Consider the following 9,386-nt stretch of genomic DNA (forward strand, 5'->3'; position numbering starts at 1 on the left):
CTGAGTTCTGGGCCAGGCTCTGTCGTTTATTCCCTTCACCTCCCTGAGCCTCAGTGTCCTCTTCTATAAAATGGGGGCGCGGGTGTAGCTCCATGGGTGGGCGCCTGCTTCCCAAGTATGAGGTCCTGGGTTCAATCCCTGGTACCTCCTTAAAAATAAATAAATAAAATGGGGACAATGGTGCTGGCCCAACTCCCTCACAGGTTCCTTGTTTGTCACAGGGGATGGTGGGCCTGAGTGAGTTCAAGCTTTGGAGCACAAGACAAGGGTGTCCTCAGACAACTGGCTCTCCCACAGCTTGAGGGCCCTCCCTAAGAAGCAGCAAGTTCTCCCTGTAAGAGACGGAACAGGTTCAGTTGGTGCCTTAAGTTTCCCAGTACTTTTTTAAAAAAAATTATTTATTTTGTTTTTTTGTATTTTTTAAAATTAAAGCTAATAGATCACATAGTACTTTACATTAAAATAACATAAGAGGTTCCCATATAACCCAAAGAAAGAAGGATACAAACATCTCTCCCCAAAAGTGGGGGGCTCACGCACTGATGTAGGAGGGGGCAGCACCACGGGTCCCTGAGACAGCACACAGCACCCTCATGTCTGTTAGCTGCCTTAATCCCCCTCCTCAATTAGGGATCGGAGACTTAAAGAGGACACACAAGAGAAACTGGGCTAAGAGGGACTAGAAGATTCTGGAAGGGAAGATAGTCCCAGGCTGGCAAAGATGAAGGTTGAGGTGCCAGAAATGGGCACCTGGACGAAGTTATCACCTTCGCCGCGCCCTCTGGGACCGACCGGGGTGACCCGGGGATGGCAAGGAGCAGGGAAGACCCCGGAGTGCCTATGGCGCGAGCGCGGGCGTAGACCACCAGCTTCCCAGGAGCAGCAGGGCGGGAGCCGGGGCCGCGCAGCCCGGCGCGCTCGGGTGCAGCTGGCCTGGTGGCCGCGGGGCGGAGCCCGAGGCCCAGAGACGCCCGGGCGCGGGGCGCCTGCGGGGCGCCAGGGAGCCGGCGCGCCGCCTGCTGGGTCGCCTCTGCCCGGAGCGGACCACAGCACCCGCTCGCGAGGAAATCCTGCTGGGATGAGGGAGGGAGGAGGGCACGGGCGCTCCGGGCTCGGGGCTCCGGGCGGAGGAGGCTGCGAGGTCTCCGCGTCTTCCCGCACACGTTTGCGGGCTTCCCCTGCCCAACTCGGGCATGCGGGCGCTGCGGGACGGTGAGCCCGAGCCTGCACCCCTTCCCCTGCAAGGAGCGCAGGCCGAGTGCACCCCAATCCTGGACGCCTCCCTCAGCACCCTCCTCCTCTCACTCGTTCCGCCTCGAAGCCACCCCGGGGGTGGCAGCCTGAAAACGGATGCCTCAGGAGGGGAAGAATGGGCGGGAAGCGCGGCAAGCGGGGAGGCGGGGCGTGTGGAGGACGAAAGCGGAGCGCTCCGGGATTCCCATCCTGGAGAGGAGGTGGGGACTGAGTTCCCTTTCTAGGTTGTCAGTGTCTCCTTTTTTTTTTCTTAATTATCCCCCCCCCCCCCCACTGTTTTTGCTGCCTGTGTTCATTCACTCTGTGATCTTCTGTATCTATTTCTCTTTTTGTCTTCTCATCTTTCTCCTCTAGGATTCACCTGAATTCAATCCTGGGGACCTCTGCTATAGAGGAGAGAGGTTCTCTGTCAGTTGTGCCACCTCAGTTCCTGGTCTCTGCTGTGCTTCACCTTGATTCTCCCCTTTGTCTCTCTTTTGTTGCATCATCATCTTGCCGCGTGACTCACTTGCACGGGTTCTGGCTCACTGCATGAGCACTCAGCTTGCTGTGCAGGCACTCAGCTGGCCAGGCGGGCACTCGTGCAGGCATTCGGCTCACCACGTGGGCACTTGGCTCACTGCACAGGCACCCACATGGCACTCGGCTTGCCGCACGGGCACTTGGCTCACCGTATGGGTACTTGGCTCTCCTGGCAAGGAGGCTGTGCTTCTAACACACCCCTGCGGAGTGTTGGGTGCAGCCAGAAGAGAGGAAGAAACTGTTAATGATTGGATCACAGTGCCCAGAGAAACAGGATTATGGGCCTTTTTAAACAGTTTCTTCCTCTCTCCTGGCTGCACCCAACACTCCGCAGGGGTGTGTTAGAAGCACGGCCTCCTTGCCAGGAGAGCCTGGTCTCTGAGTGGGCCAGGGCAGGCGGGGGGAGATCACACTGACCTTGTTCCCAAGAGTGTGGGGCTCCAGGGGCTGGGGAGGGTTTGGCTTCTTTGGCAGATCCTTGCACAGAGACTTCCGGTCCTCAGCTGCCTGTGGGCCAGGCCTTCCAAGTCAGGTGGGAGCCCTCAGCGGACGGAGGAGGCCAGTGGCTCTGCTGAGCTGACCTGAACTGCCCCTCCCTGCAGCTGGCTGGAGCGCCCCTCTCAAGGCCTCTCAGAGGCCTCCCCCACCCTCCTCAATCTCCTCCTCCCGCAGCAAACCTTACCTCCCCACAGGCTGAGGGAATTCTCACTCCTGCAGATACAGACTGTAGCGGAACCTGACCCGTTTCTCACAACCCCACTACCCAAACAGCTCCCTCCCTAACTAGGTTGCAGAAGTTTCCATTTTTTTTTTCTACTAAATTCCTACTTATACACCCCACAGATAAATTCTTGTTTTTAATAGCTCCGGCGAGACCAGCCTTAATTAGCTTTAACGGCAGTGCTATGTGCAGTTAAGAGAAAGTTAACGAAAGAGAAAACTTTGCCTAATTATAGTAGCAAAAATCACACTCACTGAAACTACCACCTACTAACCCAATAGAAGAGTCCCTCCCTTATTAACTTGTTAAAACTTTCACTTCCCTCTTTTAAGAATAATGAGGGACTTATCTAACCCCAAGACAAGTTCCTGCTTTCTGCCTTCCCCACAGAACTAACCAAGACTAGTGAAGCATGCACAGAAAAGAACAAACCTGAACTTAGAATGACCCAAGACGTAAAATGCCCTGCAAGAGAAATCAAAGTGAGCAGGAACAACAGGAAAGAAGAATACCAGACTTGAAAGAAAGCAAGAGGGAAACGGATGTGGCTCAAGCAATTGAGCGCCTCTCTCCCACATGGGAAGTCCCAGGTTCAGTTCCTGGTGCCTCTTAAAGACAAGATGAACAGACACGAGAGCACACAGTGAATAAACACAGAGAGCAGTCAGTGAACACAGCCAGGTGAAGGGAATAAATAAAATAAATCTTTAAAAGAAAAAAAGCAAGAGAGAATGGATGTAGTTCAAGTGGTTGAGTGCCTGCTTACCATATATGTAGTCCCAGATTCAATCCCTGATACCTCCTAAAAATAAAACAACCAAACAGAAAATCCAACTCTCATTGGGGAACAGATGTAGCTCAGTGGTTGAGGGCCTGCTTCCCATGTATGAGGTCCTGGGTTCAATATCTGGTACTTTTTTTTTAAAAAAAGGTAGAGGTCTGACATCCGACTATTACAAATTCTGAGTCCCCTTAAATGGGGACAAGCCCACTCCTCAAGATAATGGAACCCATCAGCCAGTGATAATAACCAACTTGCAGTCCCTAATTTGAATGTAGACATAGTCAACGACAATAACCAACAGGCAACCGTTCATGTGAATGCTTGCTAGCCGATCCCAATGTGCCAATAGCCCTGATGTCCCTAGCCCTACCTCCCTTTGTTTAATCCAAGAAATATCCCTCACCTTTCCAACTGGAGAGACAGATCTGAGGAAAATACTATCCTCCTGTCTTTGGGAAGCTAGCCTTTGCTAAATAAGCTTCTTCTCTTCTTAAAATCCTGGTGTCTATTGATTGATCTTATGTTTATTAGGCAAGGACTCACATTTGGTTCACAAGAAGACAAAGAAAGTTTACAGGCCATTTAAGGGGACTCAGATATTTAAAGGAAAGAGATCATATGACATAGTCCATAGAGACAGTGCCTAATGAGGTAGATTTAATGGAACAACAGGAAAGAACTTTTTTAAAACTTACAATAAGAATTCTTAAGAAGAGAAATGATGATATAGCAAGGAAATAGTGTGACGACCAAAAAGGTTTTCTTAAAAAAATTTCCAAATTCTAAAAATTCAATAGGAAAAAAAAGATTAACATTGTTGCAAATCGAATTAGTAATCTAAAAGATTAAATGTAGACCTGACATCACATGCACAGAGCAAAACACAAAGAAATGGACGGAAACCAGGAGTTTAAAGATCAAAGGCATATTAAGGAGGCCCAATATACAAAGAAGAGAAATGTGAGGAGAGAAAGGAAGCGATGGAAGAGAAACAGGTGTTAAAATAAATAAATAAAAGAAGTAAGCTTGCCTGAGCAGAAGACACATTTGCATTTTCAAAGGGTTTATCAAAGGCCAAGTAGAATTGATGAAGAAAAAAGACACCCAGACACATCCTGGTGACATGCCTAAATGGAAACATTAGGGGACATGACTAAAGCAGAAGAGGAAGGGGTCAGAGGTTAATTGTTCTTATCTCTGTCTATTCTCCATTAAAAGGAGATAAACACTAATAACAATGACATTTTAAATGACGCCTTACCCTGTGACGAGCAGTGTTCTAACTGTATTTAGTCCTCAAAAAGACTTTATGAGGGGAATGAGTGTAGGTCAGTGGTTGAGTGCCTGCTTCCCATATATAAAGTCCTGGCTTCAATCCCCAATACCTCCTTAAAAAAAGGACTTGATGAGGCAGATGCTACTTTTATCTCCTCTTTATACTTCAAGAAACCTACTGTTTTAGCTTCCTAGACTCCTCAAGCAAGTACCATGAACTGGGTCAGGTTAGACAACAGGAATTTATTCGCTTATGGTTTTGATGCTAAAAGAAAGTCAAATAAAGGTGTCATCAAGGTGATGCTTTCTTCCTGAAGACTGGCGTTCTGGGGCTGGCTGCCAGTGATCCTCGGCTCCTCTGTCACATGGAAATGCATATGGCGGCAACTCCTGGTCTCTCCCTTCTCTTCTGAGTTCTGTTGATGTAGCTTCTTGCTTTCTGTAGCTTTCTTTCCCTCTGTCTGAATTTCATTCTGCTTATATAGGACTCCAGTAATAGGATTAAGATCCCTCCTGATTGAGATAGGCCACACCTTACCTGTAGTAGCCTCATCAAAAGATCCAGGAATGGATTAAATTTAAGAACATGTTTTTCTGGGAACACATACAGCTTCAAACTACCACACCAACGTGCAGGTGAAGCAATGTGCACAAAGTCACACAGTACATTGAGAAAGTGGGGTCATCCACTCACCCAGTTGAATCACCATCCAGGAGCAGGTAGAGGCAGGGCAATCCAGCTGTTCATTTTGTCTTTGCCCAATTGGGTCAAGACAACAGTGAATCCACTCCATAATCATGTTGGAACATGGACAAAAACATGAGCCATTGTCCAAATGATGAAAATGACCAAATACCATCCCTCGTATCCTGGCTAATGGGAGTCACTGCTGCTCCTTTACCAATGAGAGCTTCAGGCTCCCTTCTTTCCTTATAGATGAATTTATTAAGATACCCAGTCATCCCTGTTTCCTGATGATACCCAATCTGGAGCCAAGTCCCAGTCTTTCCTAATACCCTTGTGAATGACGAATTGGAGTAGAATTGCAGACTATAGCATTTTTATTCAGGACAACAAAGTTTTGCTCCAGCAAAGGAAGCCAGAACAGAAGTAGATTTGGGATTCTGGGGATAGCAAATTACTTATATGGACATGCAAAGGAAGTTAGCTTGACACCTATTCATTGGATGAGAGTTTGTCCTTCTATAGAGGCGGGTTTAGGGCAGGTGGGTTTTGTCTTGTATTAGGTCAAAGTTAATGAACTAGGGTCTTGATTGGCTATCTGAGTCAGCTGCCTTGGTAAGGATTTCAAATTTCAAAAGATAAAGAGGAAACTCAAGAAGGCATGGGTTTGGGAGCTCTGAGGCGCCCCCAGGGCTTTCTCTGTACAATTTCACCCTCTTATGCAGTCACCCCACATCTTCATGGTGTGCATCCTCCCTCACCAATTTATCTGACTGCAGGTGTGATCCTGCTGGTCTGTGGCTGAAGGGCAAAGACGGTAGTTTTCAAGAGGAGGAGCTGGGGATTAAGGAAGAGCAGGTTCGCTGCAGGTTGAAGACAATTGTGGCCTATTACTCAGTTTGGCTGTAATCCCCAGGACCTCGGCGTGTGAGGGAGATTCACTCTTTCCCCACCCACGGTAAACAGAGACCATTTCTTTAAAGGAATATTGAACTATTCAAGGCTTTTACTGTTTCTCTTGTCAGCTTGGGTAAGTTTTAGTGGGTTATTTTGTTTTGCTTTGTATTTTTTGGTACCAAGTAACTTTATTTGAAGGAATGGTACCCATGAAAGAACTTGGTGGATCAACTAAGTTGATAAAATTTACAGAAAAGGTAAAGCCAACACTCTGCACCACCCTGTGGCTCTGGGGAAGCCAACGTAAGGTTTAGCTCTCATCATTACTGCTTCCCAAAGTGTGCTCATCAAAGAAATACTCTGCCAAGCCAGAATCCGGGGCCCCCATCTTGCGTGGGTTGGCTACGTAGTCCCCCAGGTCATTGCTGGACTTCACCTGCTCATTCAGGTAATGGGTCGCAATGAAGTCACACAAGCGGGGTCATTTTTGTCAGTGGCCAGTTTGTGCAGTTCCGGTCGTGACTGATTCACCCTTTTTTCCAAGTGTAATGCACACTCCATTGCATTCAGCCCACTCTCCCCGTCATTTCGTGCTGGTTTCTTGATATCCTGAAGGAAGATTTCGCTGCCTCGTTGGTTCTGCAGCTTCATTAGTTTCTCAGCATGTTCCCTCTCCTCATGGGATTGGTGAAGAAAATATTTGGCAAAGTTCTTCAAAGCCACATCATCACAGTCAAAGTAATAAGACATTGACAGGCAGACGTAAGAGGTGTTGAGCTCCAGGTTGCTCTGGCGGTTGACGGTGGCCTCCGAGTCCTGAGTGTAGCTCTGGCGCACCTGCCACAGGGATGTGGTCGTCATGGCGGGCGGCTGTGTGACACTGGAAGGACAGTGGAAGGCAGCCGGGGGTGGCTGGCCGACAGGGGCAAGCGCTGGGTTCTGGTCAAGTACTGTTGAAGCAGGAAACCACAGGCGACTCTCCGTGAAGACATCTGGCCAAGTTTTAGTTTTTCATTTGGAAGACTTTGTCTATCTCACCCAAATCGTCAAATTTCATCCAAACTGTAAAATTGTTTACACTATCCTAGTAGTTTGTTTTGTTTTGTTTTTGAGGTACTGGGGCCAGGGATCGTACGTGGGAAGTCGGCGCTCAACCACTGAGCCGTATCGGCTCCCCTGAGTTGCTTTTTTGTTTGTTTGCTTGTTGTATGTTTGTTTGTTTTGTTTTTAAGAGGCACCAGGGGTGGGGGTGGGGAAGTGGATGTGGCTCAAGCGATTGGGCTCTTGTCTACCATATGGGAGGTAGCAGGTTCGACTTCTGGGGCCTCCTGGTGAAGGCAAGCTGGCCCACACAGCAAAGAGCTGGTGCAGCATTACGATGCAACAAAGGGAGACGCAGAGGAGAGATGTGAGAGATGCAGCAGACCAGGGAGCTGAGCTAGCTTTAGCGACTGAGCCCCTCTATCCCACGTTGGAGGCCCCAGGATCAGTTCCCGGTGCTTCCTAAAGAGAAGACAAACAGACACAGAACACGCAGCAAATGGATACAGAGAGCAGACAGCAAGTGCGAGTGGTGAGGGGTGGGGGGATAAATTTAAAAAAAAAAAAAAAAAAAGAGGCACCAGGAACCCAGCCTGGGGACTTCCCATGTGGGAAGCAGGAGCTCAATCTCTTGAGCCACATCTGTTCCCAATATTAATAGGATTTTTGAAAACACAATTCTTAACTTGGAATAAACTGGTGATTTATCATATAATCTAAGTCAGAGTTGTATTTGTAAAATATAAGCTCTTCTTACCTTAAAACTAGAACAAAACCCTTTAAGGAATTAATATCTTCTTCTATTTTAAAAGTTATTTTTTGATTTATCAAAATATATGTGCATAAGTTTTAATACTGATAAAAGGTTTATAATAAAAAACAAAGTTTTCTGCTCCATTCCGTCCCTATCCTGAATCCCTCATCCCAAACCCCTCTAGCTGTTTTTCTTGTGTTTATCTCCATATAAGTAAAGACATTGCTTCTGCTGCTATTGAATAGTAATTTAACAAAATCAATTGACCTTCTTTCATGGAAAATGAGGGCCTGGTGCACTCTCACCAGTCAGACACTCACTTCCTCTCTATTCATCTTCTCTATATAGTTATGTTTTTCAGTTCACACGACATGTAGCGTTTCTCTTCTCACGATTCCCACAATTTACACTTGATCTAAGTGCACGGTTCCTGTGCTGTGTGCGGTACTCCCTGCAGTTATGTGGCAGGACAGCACACACTGATGATTCCATTTACTCTCTTGTATACAGTTGTTTGTTCTTCCTGCCATTCCTAATTATCTCATTTTTGCATTGGCTTCAATTCCTATGACTCTATATTTTTTTCCAAAACAGTCCAACAGAACTGTGGGAAAGCTCTGCATCTATTATTCTCAGGGTCCCAGGCATCAAGGTCTGGTCTTTCTTTAGGTGTCCCACCGAGTCCTCTGTGCTCCTACTTGAGTCTGGATTGCTGCCCAGGAGGATGTTACACAGATTTCAATCAAGGACTTCCCTTTTTCTTGATCCTATGTTTGTTCCCTGTTTCCTGGAGCCCATGTTATCTTTTGTTTCATTTTCTCTCTTGCTTAAGACTCACACGCCAGCAGCTTGCTAAGAGAAGATACTTGGCAGGTAAAAGTTTTGAGACATTACTTGCATGAAAAATGTCTTTATACTGTATTCACACTTGAATGATAATTTTTTTATTTTTTTATTATTTATTTATTTCTCTCCCCTTTCCACCCTCCTCCCCACTTGTCTGCTCTCTGTGTCCATTCGCTGTGTGTTCTTCTGTGACCGCTTCTATCCTTATCAGTGGCACCAGGAATCTGTGTTTCCTTTTGTTGTGTCATCTTGTTGTGTCAGCTCTCCGTGTGTGCAGCGCCATTCCTGGGCAGGTTGCACTTTCTTTCGCACTGGCTCTCTTTACGGGCACACTCCTTGCATGTGGGGCTCCCCTACGCGGGGGACACCCCTGCATGGCAGGGCACTCCTTGCGCGCATCAGCACTGTGCGTGGGCCAGTTCCACACGGGTCAAGGAGGCCCTGGGTTTGAACTTTGGACCTCCCATGTGGTAGACGGACGCCCTAACCACTGAGCCAAGTCCGCTTCCCTGAATGATAATCTGACTAGTATAAAATCTACATTGAAAATAATTTTCCCTCAGAATTTTGAAGACATCTCTTCACTGCCTTATAGCTTAGTGTATTT

The 9,386-nt window shown here is 47.3% G+C and overlaps 1 pseudogene; it reads right to left on the minus strand.

The window, feature by feature from the left end:
* Window positions 1-6,448: 6,448 nt before the first annotated feature.
* LOC101434092 (ferritin heavy chain pseudogene) lies at window positions 6,449-7,005 on the minus strand (annotated as a pseudogene).
* Window positions 7,006-9,386: the final 2,381 nt, after the last annotated feature.

Source organism: Dasypus novemcinctus, chromosome 21 (assembly GCF_030445035.2).
Source record: "Dasypus novemcinctus isolate mDasNov1 chromosome 21, mDasNov1.1.hap2, whole genome shotgun sequence".
NCBI classification, from domain to species: Eukaryota; Metazoa; Chordata; class Mammalia; order Cingulata; family Dasypodidae; genus Dasypus; species Dasypus novemcinctus.